The sequence below is a fragment of the Strix aluco genome, chromosome 5 (genome assembly GCF_031877795.1).
Source record: "Strix aluco isolate bStrAlu1 chromosome 5, bStrAlu1.hap1, whole genome shotgun sequence".
NCBI classification, from domain to species: domain Eukaryota; kingdom Metazoa; phylum Chordata; class Aves; order Strigiformes; family Strigidae; genus Strix; species Strix aluco.
The window spans coordinates 55,090,706-55,105,434 of record NC_133935.1 but is presented as its reverse complement, the minus strand read 5'-3'; the positions used below and the strand labels follow the sequence as shown (position 1 = coordinate 55,105,434).

The following is a 14,729-nucleotide window of genomic DNA, read 5'->3' as shown; positions in this document are numbered from 1 at the left end:
TTTCAACCTGTGTTGATAAAGTTTCCCTAAACTTTTTCTTTTAAAGTTCTCAGTGAAGGGGAGTCCCGCGTCATGAATTTAAGTAGGTTTGCTTTTGCTAGCTGTCTTTCACAGACACATCTGTCTACAGGTTAAGAAGCACTGTCCTCTAACAACAAAAAGATGGCTACTATCTCTTCATTTAAAATGCTTCTGTGTCCTGTAGTCAGCGCTTTTAATCTCTGCTGTGGTCTGGATTAGACTCCACAAGCAAAATGTGCAGGCAGTTGTAGATGGACAGGGCTGTGGGCACTTAATGTAATGTCCTGATGCTAGCGATTCTTTCAGATTCCTGGGAGTTAGCAAGGGTTTTATGGGTCACTATTCAACCTGAGAACATAAGAAATGCTGTAACAGGGCAATAAAACCAAATACCTAGCCCAGGGGACCAGGCAAGAATAGAAGAGTAAGGCAAGCACATGGTAATCCTTCCCTGGCTCACTTTCCCAACCTCCAGAGCGCTGCAGCTCAGGAGTTTCTGAAGTCAGCTGTGCTGATAGCTGGGGGTGCCTGTGCTTTGTCAGATCCTCACTTTAAAGAGGTGAGGGATTTAGTGTCCTATTTGGGAAATGGGGAGTAGCACTGTAACCGTAGTATGTGAGCTCTGCTGTGTAATGCTAGTCAGGCAAATACAAAGTCACTATGGAGACACGTCACCAGCTAGTGAACTGGGACTAACTGTGAGGACTGCAGCAGCCCTGGAAACAGAGGAGCTGCGGTTTATCTTTCTTCTAGCAAGGAAACTGAAAGAGACAGGGGAGAGACTTCATGTGAAACCAAGAAATGAGAGACAGGAGGTGCCTCCCAGGTACCCAGGGTCAGCTCTAATTCCTCTATTATAAGCCTCCAGGAGCACAGTGGTTATAAACAAATAAAGCAGCTCTTGGAGAAGAGCTTTTCCAAGGGGAAAGGAGTACTAGAAATCCAGACAGAGTGGCAACCAAAGATGTAGTGCTATCACAATTACTTTAAATCATTTGAGCCTAAGCCTGCCGCAGGTCCCTGTGTTCTTGATTCGTCCCCTGTGTTGGTGTTAGTGTTTGTAAAGGACGGATTTGCCTGAAAATTTATGAGGGAAAAGGAAGTTTTCCTTGACAGACAGGTGTCCCGAAAAGACAGATCAGTTCCTGATCCAGTTAGTCATGTGTCCCCCAGAGCACTACTATTGGCACAATGTGGTAACAAGGACTGTGGAGCTGTGCTTTCAATGGAAACCCATGCTTAGACTGGAAATACCAGAGTGGTATGAGACTATAACGTCTGTCATGATATTGAGATCACCTTGACTATCTAAGGTCACATCACATCAATTCCCACAAATCTGTCAGAGGGCTATAAGTACAGAAGTGGGATCTTAACATCTGCTTCATATGAAACAAGGCTGGTGGACATTGGCATTTTGTAGCACCTTTTTGGCAAAAAGACAAACTGGAAGTCTAAAGTATTTTTTTAAAATCCCAGTATCACAAGTATTTTCCTATATTAGTGTTTGATGTTTGACAAAGAAGAGACTTTGCACAGAAACAAGCACAAGCAAGGAACATTTTTATGTCTGTTGAAGACACCTAAACTTCTGAATTTTAGTGTACTTCAGAGTCTTACTAAAATGTTTTTGATTATTAAACTATCCAAATCATAAGAGTGTCAGGATAGGAACAGGGAGGTTTATTTGTTAGCATATGCATTAATTAACTTTTTTTTATTAGTTATATATTCTTCCCTCTAATTGAAATATTTTTTCCAGTATACATTAAATTTTGTATCTAATTAAGGCTGTAATTGTTTTGATAGAGACAGCATATTGCAGTTTCCCAAATTTTAATAAGATTCTTTTAACTGAATAATAAATGACATTAAAAAAAAAAAAAAAAAGGAAATACTTTTAATGGACTTTGTTCTGTATTTTCTATGTGGCTTCTGGGTCTTGTTTTTAATTTTCAGTGTCTTTATTGTCTTTCCCTATACATTTACTTCTTCATTGATTTAACAGTGCTCTATTCACTTACACTAGTTTATTAAATGCTGTGGCTATAATCTCTGTGGAATCCTCAGTTAATTGTGTTCGTAGTTCTGTAATGGTGTGCAAACATTTTGTTCTGTTGTGATGTTGCCAGGAAGGCCTGTTCCAGGTTTGACTATAATTGTCCACCTGACAATGAAAACGCACATATTTTTTTACATACAGTTTTACTACTCTAATCCATACCTATCTTGAGGTGACACTTCAAAACACTAAACACACTTCCAGCAGCTGAAGAATGAAAACCTTTTTATTGGCCAGTATTACAACCTCATTTTCTTGCTGTGGAGCTCCATTTTCTGTAGATCTCTATCCTGACACTCTTCAAAGCTTCAGCTTAGATTCTTTTCCACCATCAGCATGTTCTTCAAAAATCCACATATTTTCATAAGATAATTACAGTATTACAGAGTTAGTCCATCAGCAGGATGAACTTTCTTCCATATAGAGTAAGAATGAATATCAACTGCTTCCTTCAGAAACATGTGAAAACTTCATTTCTTTAACTCTGTTTGCATCCAGTAATCTCCATTCTCATATATCCGTAAGTAGCTGAACAAAAAAATTAGAAGTTGCACCACTCCTAAAGTCAGATTTGCTTATAACTTAGAGGGTATGTGTGGAAGGTGTTCCTAGCAAAATGGACTTTGATTTCTGAGCATGCCAGTATTACCTGTTTGTCAGTCTCAGAATAGTATTTCTAATCAACAAACACATGTTCAAGTCAAATAAAAAGGGTATTTCTTTGTGATGGCTAGATCTTATGGATAGTCCACCATTAAGAAGTATTGCTATAAGAATTCATCACTCTCTTACCGTTATAGCAAGTGTTTTTTATTACGGTGTGGACAGCTCTCACTTTACATTCATCAGTAAGTCTTTATAGCAGTGTGAATACATCTCTTAATTTCTCTGTGCTCTGAGGTATTTCTGTTCATTTCTCTTAAATGAGCAAATAAACCATCTAACTCCTGTCTCTTAATATTCATAATCTGAGGGGTTTTTCTTTCTGTCTGCTTATCAGCTGACAAGTAGGTGTTACCTGTGGGTGGCCAGGAATGTGCTAGATAGACAACTATTTCAAACTGAATTTCAGTATAGTAGATAGCCAAGTTTGAGGTACTGGGGTTTTCCTAGCTATGGCCATAGACAAAAACAGATCTGCAGCAATAGGTTTTGCTGTCCTAAAAGTCGTAGACAAATGATTCTTGTCATGTTTTGGTATTCTTTAATAATAAGAAGCAAATGTCCTGTGAAATAAACTGAAAAAAAAGCACAATTGGTGGGAATGTCTATATTTCTATATTTTTATGTTTTGTTAAGTGCTTTCAGACATTATTAAGGAGTTGATTCTGAATATGGTTTATTGATATCTTTGTCCATTTTTAGCCCTTACTCTGATGTGGTAAATCTGTAGATAGAAACTAGACATGGCATCTATACATTCTCTATACACGGCATAACAGGCAGTATGATGGTCAAATTGTTTCATGCTCTCAGTGATTTTTCAACTATGAAATTTCTCAAATGTTTTTTGTTCTTTCATATTCTTGCCTAATAGTAGTGATTAACTAACATGTAAATACCACTGCAAAAATCATTGTGCAAAATGTTTTGTGATCCAGTCACGCTTTCAGTCACCCTTTTCAGATTTTCTGTTCTGCCTCCATGGTATGTTATTTGAATGCATTTCTGAAGTGCATTGAACAGTATGACTGGTATCTTTGCGGTTCGCAATTTTACCTTTTCTGTCCAGTGGGAAAAATTATTTCATTATTTAAAACTTATGTTTTCTTTGTCAGTTATTGATGACAAGTTCCAAGAAGCTTCCTTGTGTGTAGAGTGCAGAAGAGCTTTTTAGGAATCACATTACACGATCAAAGTGATTCTTTGGTCAAAGAAAGCAAGAAAAAACTTGTAAAGACCTGGACAGCTCCCTTAGGCCTTTGCAATATATTTGTAAGTCACAATTTCCATTTTAAGATATCAGGACTAAGCTAGTGCATGTGTGCCTTCTTCCCAGACCATCATATGCCTGACCATAAATATCAGGATTTTAAATTTGGCTGGATTCTAGGGGAAGATTGCACAGAAAACAGAAGCAGGACATGAACTGCTCCAGTAGGGTGAGTATCTTTTTATAGCAAGGTGTATTACGTTGCTGTATCCCAGATCAAAGATAATAACAAAGCAGTAACTGAAGCTATATTATTATCTTAATTCAACAGGAATGAAGTCTTCTTGCCACCAAGAAGAAACTCCACTTAAATAACACTTATATTAAAAATTAACATCTTCTCTTGGGAAAAACTCCAAGGCAAACATGAGCTGCTATTTGGTTCATGTAAAACCTTCCTCTGGATCTCAATCTAGAAAAATTTTTCCAATATCCATTTATTGAAGAGACTGGGTGCATTCAGTGTCTATCAGTAGCCTCTCCTTTCACCTTTTCATGTCAATTAGGGCTACTCTACCTTCCACTCCACTGGATTTGCTAGTTATTCCTTGATGAGAAAGAAAATGTGCTTGGGACTGTTTCAGTCCCATTGGGATGATCATACTGAGACCTTGGCACTGTAGAAGGACTACTTTTAGAAAGCTAGTGAGTCCTGGCAGAGAGCCACCTAACACAATACTGTCTAGATTTAGAGTAGACCTTATCTGCCAAGACTGGTATTGGTCTCCTGCAGGTGGGTGGCTTGTCTGGTCAGTAGTCATGTCTGAGCATAGAGCAGTATTTGAAGTCTGCATGATCTAATGAGCTGGTAGGTGGTTTTGAGTACTCTGGAAAGTAGTCATTTTCTTGAAGATTTCCTCACTCAAATATTCCTGTTATTACAAACATTTAAAAATAATAAGAGGGCAGATATAATAATTAGGTGAAAATGCATATTACAAAAATTAAGAGATTATACTTGTGTTTTTCCTGACGTTACATGGACGATATCATGAACCTACTGAAATCATTAAGAATTCTCTCACTGACTTTGGTACAGACAGGACTCTACTAGTAGGGAATATGTGAACTGCTTTTAATGGCAGATATCTAGAATGATAAACTGGTGCAGCACTAGCATGAATCCAATAATTTTTGTGGTGGACTAAAAAAAGAGATGCTGGGCAACTTTCCTTTCATAGCTATTTCCACTTTCTTTTAATATTTACTTTAGATGAATGCGTTGAGTCATTGTGAAATACTATCAGCTGAAACACCAGCACTATGCTGTTTATGTGCAATTATTTATCTTCCTTTCCATTATTACACAGATGGCGGTTCCTCTCTTGATGAGGTACAGCTAGTACAAACTAATGGCAGATGAAGCAAACGTGACTCTGGCCAAGGCATTGTTTGCACAAAGTCCTAAGTCACTTCCTTTCTTAATTAGAGAGTTGCAGAACCTCTGAGCCTTGCTAAGACTGTTTACCTTGTAGCCTAGGGGTATCAGTATTTGAAAAATTGCCTTTTATCTTATATTTTCTTTGACATTTTGCCTATCCTTCCTGAGATCCAAGGTTCCCGCCTCTTTCTCCATGGCATGTATGGCTGTGAACATATTAGATCTAATAGAATCATAGAATCATAGATCAGTTAGGGTTGGAAGGGACCTTTAAAGGTCATATAGCCAGATCCCCTTGCAGTAAGCAGGGACATCTTCAACTAGATCAGGTTGCAAAAAGCCCCATCCAGCCTGACCATGAATGTTTCCAGGAATGGGGCATCTACCACCTCTCTGGGCAACCTGTTCCCATGTTTCACCACCCTCACTGTAAAATAATTCTTCCCTATATCTAGTTTAAATCTACCCTTTCTTAGTTTAAAACCATTACCCCTCATGCTATCACAACAAGCCCTACTAAAATGCCTGTCCCCATCTTTCTTATAAGCCCCCTTTAATTATTGAAAGGGCCACAACAAGGTCTCCCCAGAGCCTTTTCTTCTCCAGGCTGAACAGCCCCAACTCTCTCAGCCTTTCCTCACAGGAGAGGTGTTCCATCCCTCTGACCATTTTTGTGACCCTCCTCTGGACCCACTCCAGCACGTCCATGTCTTTCCTGTACTGAGGACTCCAGAGCTGGACACAGTACTCCAGGTGGGGTCTCACCAGAGCAGAGCAGAGGGGCAGAATCACCTCCCTTGATCTGCTGGTCACACTTCTCTTGATGCAGCCCAGTATACAGTTGGCTTTCTGGGCTGTGAGCACATATTGCTGGCTCATGTCCAGCTTTTCATCCACCAGTACCCCCAAGTCCTTCTCCGCAGGGCTGCTCTCAATCCCTTCATTCCTCATCCTGTATTGATACTGGAGGTTGCCCCAACCCAGGTGCAGCACCTTACACTTGGCCTTGTTGAACCTCATAAGGTTCATGTGGGCCCACTTCTTGAGCTTGTCCAGGTCCCTCTGGAGGGCATCCCATCCCTCAGGCGTGTCAACCACACCACTCAGCTTGGTGTTGTCTGCAAACTTGCTGAGGGTGTACTCAATCCCACTGTCTACATCACTGATGAAGATATTAAACAGTACTGGTCCCAGTACAGACTCCTGAGGGACACCACTCGTCACTGATCTCCATCTGGACTTTCAGCTGTTGACCACTACTCTCTGGATGTGACCATCCAACCAATTCCATATTCACCTAATATCAGGTTCCCTCTAATGTCTCCTTGTATGCTTCTCATTGTTGTTCTATGGTCTTAATTTCCAAAGAAATTAAGAAAAGGTTCAGACTGTTGTTAGATAATTCCACTTTTTGATGTAGGCATCATGAGGACAGCTAAGACCTTCTGAGAAATGTTGAAGCTGGAGTGAAAGAATGGGAGGACCTGGGACAAAGGACTCCTGGGGTCCCACTCGCAGGAGAGGAATTCAATTTGACAGGCTGTTCTCCTGAGTCACTCACAAGTAACACCCAGTTTCTACCCATAAATTATTTTAAAAAATAGTAGCAAGAAAACATGAGAAGTTTTATCCCAAAAGGGCTCTGTGAAGCCAGTTAGGGATTCTATTAATAATTGTTTGCAGAAAGCATTCTGAAATGAGATGGAATAAAACTCTAACATAGATCCTTACTCTGCAGCGCTTACTGTTTAAATAGACAGAAACGTGGAAGAATGGTTGGCGGAAGACTGGCAGTGAAACCCGAAGTAGTTTCATTGTTCTCTTCCAGCATTTAAGACTGCTCAGTTAATGCTTAGCTCCTTGCACTTTGTTTCCAGCAGAGTAAGACCCTCACAAGCACACCCAAACCCAGACATGTGCTGTCTCAGCATAAGCTGCAGGTCTCCAGTACTTCATTTTAGTTCCAAAAGATTCTACAGTGCACTCACTGCTCCTATAAATGAAAGGAAATTCAATAAACAAACAAAGGACATTTTGACCGCACTGTATGTTCTTACTTGTTCTCTCGGGTGCTTATTCAAAGTGCCTGTCCATTTTCAATGGATTTCTAGCTGCTAAATAAATTATTACATTTATCATTGTAATTTTCTTTTTGTGTAACTATGCTTTTTCACAGTGCATTAGTGTGAGCTAAAAATAACAGGCATTTGTCATAGTCTTTTCTTTGGCCATTGAAAAAATGTCTATTTGCATAATAGCTACTGCATATCCCTATGTATGATGAGAAGAAGCTTTAAAGAAAGGTCACAAAACTTCTCATCACTTGTCCAGAACTAAAAATCTGACAGCAAAACCCCCACTCTCTAGGCATAGTAGTGTATATGTGGTTCTCTTAGTAATTATCTTCAGCCTATGATTAGCTCTCGCACGTTTAATACTGGTACGTTTGATTATTCTCAGTGAGGTTATAGTTCTGATTCACCAAGTGCTGCCATTTGGACAGTCACATTGAAGTTGTTAGCAAGTGTAACTCACTTGTATTCCTGGGGTTTGATCCATTGCTTGGACAAGCTGTGCTTTGCACAAGACACCTGCATGTGTCTGCTTCGGCAAGGGACAGATTTGCTCCTCAGTTATATTAGTTCAGTGTCCAGTTTGTCATAGCCTCTATCGAGACACCCAATGCAGCAGGCAGTACCTCACAGTACTCCCTGCCCTGGCTGTGTTTCTGTTCCCCTGATCCAGTCAGTTGTATATGACAGTGCATGACTGGCTCTCAGATTCCTTTTGTTGTATTAGATAACGTACTCCAATTTCAGGTATGCAGAGATTTGAAAATAAAGTCATTTAATTGCTCGAGTTATCATGCTGTACTTGAGTTTAAAAGCAGTACTTTTGTCAAGATGCAAAATTTCTATGTCATGCTACACCTATTTTTGTTCTAATAGAAATAGGATTAAGACATGGGGAATTTACATGACAACACAGTAAAGCCTTCATTTTTTTTCCAAAGAAGCAATGTGTTCTTATACTGTAGTTATACAAAGTACAGTTGTTCATTGAACTTTGGAACATAATGAGATACAGTAGCTGAAAACACATTTTTTCATCCTGTTTTTTCATGAGGTTAAGAAATTACCCCTTGTTACTTTTAAACAATTTTTCTTTAGTATTGAATAAAGCAACAAAGCTTATTTTCCTGTCAGATAGTAATCTGAGGCCTGCTTATATAAAAAGATATAAAGCTGATACTAAACAAAACATGTGATGTTATATTTTTCTTACTAGAGTTCAGCAACATTAGAGCATATCTTCTTTTCCCAAAGACATTCTGTTACCACTTACTATTTTCTGACCTTTTGTCTTCCAGCTGTAATTCTACCTTTCCGAAGTCTTTTACCATGACAATAAGCTTCGACAGTGTGGTTAAGCCATCTCCATGGAAGGCTGGACCCAGGTTCTAATTTCTTAATTTGTGTTTTCTCTAATTCTGTATATGTAACTATTAAAGTAGTTGCAAGCTGATTATTCCTTTCTTTTCCTAGTACAGAAGTCACATGTAGTTCTATTAGTTGAAAGCATCCATATGGCCAGCAGAGTCACTTAAAAGGTATTTAATTAGTGGTGTAAATTAACCTCACTAGACAGTTCTTCTTCAGTGATTTTGTCTAGGCTAGATGTGTGCTGTCTGTCTGTTTGAAATCAGTATAGATTATTTGAAGTAGAAACATGCTTACTGGGAGTAAATTTGGTCTGGATGAACAGAAGTAAGTGCTTCTTTCAAGTGTAAGTTTTGTTTATCACTTGACTACTATCTTCAAAACTTCCAGTACAGCTTCTGCTTTGACCTTGGTAAGCCCTGTATCGTTTGACTCCAGGACTTCCAGAACAAGAAGTTCTGCTTCATGGTATGTAAAAGGTCACCTAAAATTCTGGTTCCTCTACTGTGTTTTGTCCCAAGTTCCACTGATATTGCAAAATTAGATATATGTATTAAATTCCACTCAAAATTTATTTTTTTGTGATTTAGCCTATTGACAATGATGAAACCATCCCTTAACTTTGTCTTGGAAAACTAATACTTGCTTGACAAGGATTAAAAAGCACATATTAATCACCCAGATCCCAAGATTTCACTAACATTTTTAGATGGAGCATCATTTAGATTTGTATAATCTATATCCAAGCTCTTTTTAATTTTTTTTTTTTTCTGCCTTACAGAAACAGCAGGTATCATTTGTTCCTATTTACGTTTACATTTTGTTTGAAATGTTTCAAGTCGTACCCAACAAGTCAAGAAGTCCAGAGGTTTAGTGTCAGAAATGTGTCATTGTTTTTAGTTCTCTCATCTCAGGTAATTTGCAATCTCTTTCTTGTTTCATTGATGAAAAATGTTAAATAGAAACAGAAGTAAGGCCCTTTATCATGACTTGGAAGTCTATTAGTTCATCCGTGTATTGCATATAATGTTGATTTTGTGTCATTCTCATTCTTTCATTGATATGTCAGTAGGTATCTGACCACATAAATACCTTGAGGAGTTCAGGTAGATCTATCTTGGTACTGATCTAACCAAACAAATGCGTTATATCCTAAAGTGATTTCAGAACAGTTTTTCAAAGAGTGTGTTCTGTCAGCTCGTATTATTGCTGGTTGTTCTTGCAGAAACAGAGGCACTAGTTAGGCCAAAATCACCACTAAAACTGGTGACTACTCTGACAGTGTGTGTGTGTGTGTGTGTGTGTGGAGGGGCGGGATTGCATGGCTGCACAGCCTGCACCACTCTCTTCCATTTGGTTATTCCAGTTCTTCTCCCTTTCACTTCTTTCAGTAACTGAGATCTGAGCCTGCCTTTCCCATATTTTTGCCCATGCTGGCTGTCAGCCTGGGAAGCCTGTAATTAAGTATGTCATCCTATTTACCCTTTAAATATTGTTACAACATTAACTTTCTTCTAGTTTTATGAAATTTCCCCAGCATTTCAGAAGTTGTTAGGAAACAAATTATGATTAACACTGATGTCTATCATGCCTTTTATTTCTTTTTCTAATAACTCTTTGACCTGCCATTTAAAAATAAATGTTTAAGTTGCTGCTGTTCACTATCCTTTCATATTATTGATTTAATGGAAAGTATTTCAATGTTACATAATGTGAAAACACTGTTTATGTTTTCCACATACACAATAGAAACATTTCTGCAGTTCCACATTCTTTTAGACAATTCTATTTTTCACATCTAGTAGTAAAGCAGTACTAGTATTTGCAATGTCATTATCTCTGATTAACCTCACATTCTTACTTTCCATGGGATATATATTTTGCCTTTTCTTTCTTCTAAGTTCTTAAATTATTTAAGTCTTTAGTTACACACTTTTGGTTTTGTCAGCTTTTGTTTTTTTCTCCGCTTGTTTCATGTCATAATGTGCTGCTTTCTCTTCTTTCAGACAGTAAGAAATGAGTTGAGGATGCAGATAATGAATAGATTTTAAGTGGTATACCTGAGACAGATTGCCACACTGTGACTGTGAAATTTCAAAGGGGGGAGTCTTTTGTTCCAAGGGTGTTTTTTGCAGGTGTACTGGGTCTAGCCTGGGATTAAGTTAACTTTCTTCATAGCAGTGATACTGTGCTGTGTTTTGGGTTTGTGGCTAAACAGTGTTGAAAACACGCCGATGTTTTGGCTATTGCTGGGCAGTGCTTGCACAGGATCAAGGCTGTCTCTCTTTCCCATTCTGCCCACACTCCTGCCCCAGCGAGTTGGCTGGGGATAGGCAAGGAGTTGGGAGGGGACACAGCTGGGACAGCTGACCCCAACTGACCAAAGGGATTCTCCATGCAATATGACATCATGCTCAGCAATAAGACTGGGTAGAGGAAAAGGGTGGGATGAGGGTTGGCTTCAAAGCTGGCTATCGGAGTCTGACCAGGCATCGGTCTGCTTGTGGGTCTTGGTGAGTGATTACCTTAGCATCACTTTTTTTTAATGCTCTCTTACTACATTTTATTAATTCTTACCGTTTTTTTTCTTTACTTATTAAGCCATCTTTATCTCAACTCATGAGTTTTCTCTCTTTTTCTCCTATTCTCTCCCCTGTCTTGGGGGAGGAGGCAGGGGGGAGTGAGCTAGCAGCTGTGTGGGTGCTTGCCTGCCGGCTGGGGTCAACCCGCAGCAGCAGGATGGAAGAAAAATACATTAGGAGCACAATCCCGAGTGATGGGGTTTTGAGGTTTGAGGGAATTAAGTACTTTTTCCAAGCAGCAAGCCAGGGAAGAGGCATTTGTGCAACCACAGATGAAAAGAGTGGGAGGACAGGCTGAAAGAGCTGGGACTGTTTAACCTTGGGAAGAGGAGACTCAAGGGAGAGGATCTTATCGATGTGTCTAAAAGCCTGCTAGGAGGAGTAAAGATGAAGCCACTTTTCTCAGTGCTATCCAGTGAAAGGATGAGAGGCAATGGGCACAAACTGAAATACAGGAATTTCCATTTAATTTATGAAAAAACCTTTTTACTGTGAGGGTGGTCGAACATTGGAACAGATTGCCCTGAGGGGTTGTGGAGTCTCCAACCTTGGATATACTTAAAACCCAGCTGAATGCAACCCTGCTCTGAGCAGAGGGCTGGACAAGAGGATCTCCAGAGGTCCCTTCCAGCCTCGGCTATGTTGTGATTCTGTGAAATTTCATGGGTGTTAAGTGACCCGCAGTTTTGAGGATCAAGCAGCCAAGCACATAGTTGGTATAGATAACATGGGATATCAGAAAGCTTTCTCAGATGAAGCTGTAGCATTTTTTTCCAATCTCCAGAAACACCTTTCAGTCCTGGATACACAGGATTTTATAATTAATTGAATTTTCTTTTAACTTTGTTTTTGAAGAGATTGATTACATGAGCCTTTTTAGTTTAGACCTGCAGCTTTTTCACTGACAAAACCAGCACTTTTACTTTGGCATAGAAAAGCAAAAAACCTGTCTGTTAGTACAGCGTCATTATTTTGGAACATACTGTAGCTCGGTGCATGTTCCTGCACCAGACAGAGCTGTCTGAAGCAGCAGAGTCTTGTGAGAGAACTTTCCAGTTACAGACTAATGTGCAGACGGCTGATTCCTCATATTTGAGTGTAAAATGACTCTACAGAAATTGATACTGCAGTAAGAGATATATATGGTTAGTTCAATACTCGCAGCTCTGCTGGAAACCGAGTGTAAAACAATAGCTGTTACACAAGTGCTATTTTGTAGTAGGAGAGCTGGTAAAATAGTTTCATTCACAAGTATAGAAACTAGCATTTCAAGATTACTCACTGTCCTGATTCAACCTGCTTTTTAGGTTCAACTTACTGGTTTTACTGCTGGCCTGTTCACTTGCTGACAATTTCGTAGATAAGAGTTTGTTGATCTGCTGCTGCTGGCAGTTCCTGGTTTTTAGTGAGTGGGCCCAATTAGTCTTGTCCACTTAGATTATTTGTTAATTGTTGCTATTCAGGTATGTATTTCATCAACTAAATCTTGATTGCTTGATTTAAAAAAAGAAATAGGAGTGGTCCAGCTTTTTTTTATATATGAGTGAAATATGACACTTTTTAGAAAAAATACTAGCTTCCTCTAAGAAAGCAATTGCAACATGAAATTTGGGGGAGGTATATGGTGCACTTATGGTTTTGGTTACTTAAAAAAAAAATTAGATGATTTTTGTTTGCTTGACTTAGTGGCTTCAGAAACTTGCTCACTGATTTACTATTGGAAAAATTGTTCATGAATGCTTTGCAGTTGTAGCATGGGTTTCCATCTGAGCTGAAGAGAATTTTTTTTAGCGTGTAGGTGCATGAAGAGTGTGATCTCTTTTGTTGTGGGATGCTGCCTCCTTCTCTGTGGATTCTCATTTGTTGAACAGAAGGAGAGTGAGTTCTGCAAGCATGGCAGTGCACACAGAACTGTTGTGTGAACAGGCAGTGCTGTACACTGTATTTCTGTACTCTCTTGTTGCACGTGATTTTTTTTTTGGTCTCTGAATATTTTAATTTTCTGTTTACTGTAAAGATAGCTGGGGGGGGTTAGTGTTAAATATTGAATATCGCATCTTTCTATCTAAAATTAAGGGTATCACAGGTTATGATGAGGAAGAAAAAATGGTGATTATGTTAGATACCTTCAATACAGTTATGTTTATTTACAAAAATATATAAAACTATATTGCGATAAGTACAGAAGGGTTTCACGAGTCTTCATCTGGTGCTTGTTCTGGTTGTGCTGGTCTTTCACAACGTGACTCACCTTCCACGCTCCTCAGAGGACCTCAGCTGCGTTCCTCCATACCTTGGCCTGAAGCAGCCAAATATGTATCTGTATTTTAATTTTGATGCCGTATTTCAGACACCTGCTCCAATGGAGTTACCTGACTTTTCACACCAATACATTGAGGCTGTGTCTAGAAACTTCAGGCTGGTTTTACCTATCTTCAGCAATGACCAGAACTAGCACATACTGCGTTAAGACCTGGTCATAATGCAATGCTAAGAGCATCCTGTAAACGTTTTCCTGGGACGTCAGCAATACCAGCGCGCTGGCACTAGGGACCACATCCCACATAAAAAGGCTTTGGCTGACAATTCGGCCGAAGTGCAATGTCAACAACTCTGTCAGGCTGCACAGAGGCGTTTTGCCCGACCCAGTGACAATACCGACTGTACGTGCGCCCTGGAGACAGGCCGCGGCCTCACGACAGCCCCCTCCCATGGGAGCAAAATGGGCATAGACCTCCCTCCCTCCCGAACTCGAGGGTTTCCTAAATCTTCCCGAGTGCTCCGGCTATTATTGCCAACCCTGTGCCTTTGCTTTGGGGTAATGCATCTCCAGACTTGACCCCGTATTTCCCGTGTCTGTAATTTTCTACAGCTAATTTACTTATACCGAAGCCTCGCCGGCGGGAACGGAGTGTCGCTGCGGCTTCATTCACTCTCCTGGCTGGACAAGCCCCCGTGGCTCCCAGGCCACCATTTTCCAGGGTGAATAAAGCCACCCGCGGGCACACCGCGCGCGTTTCGGGCCCTTGCTGGCAGGCGCTGGGGGAGGGACGGGCAGGGGCGCCGGGGGCGCCGGCACCCTGCCGCAGCGGCGCCGCCCGCTCCCGCCGCGGCTGCGGCACTACCGGGGCCGGCGCGGCCGCGCTCCCTCCCCCGGCGCTCGCCCGCGCCCGGGAGCGGAGCGGAGCGGAGAGGAGAGGAGGGGCACCGCCGCCGCCGCAGCCGCTCCCTCCGCGCGGCGGCCGGGGGGCGGGACGCCGCGGCAGCGCCAGCGCCGCTGTCAGCGCCCGAGGGGCTGGGGGGGCCCTGC

At 40.7% G+C, this 14,729-nt stretch overlaps 1 protein-coding gene across 1 annotated transcript in view; it reads left to right on the top strand.

Moving 5' to 3' along the window:
- Positions 1-14,295: 14,295 nt before the first annotated feature.
- TMEM117 (transmembrane protein 117) overlaps positions 14,296-14,729 on the top strand; it is a 228,356-nt gene continuing 227,922 nt past the window's right edge. Inside the window, exon 1 of the mRNA XM_074825464.1 lies at positions 14,296-14,401. The gene's annotated coding sequence lies outside the window, so the exon portion shown is untranslated. The remainder of the gene's footprint in view (positions 14,402-14,729) is intronic.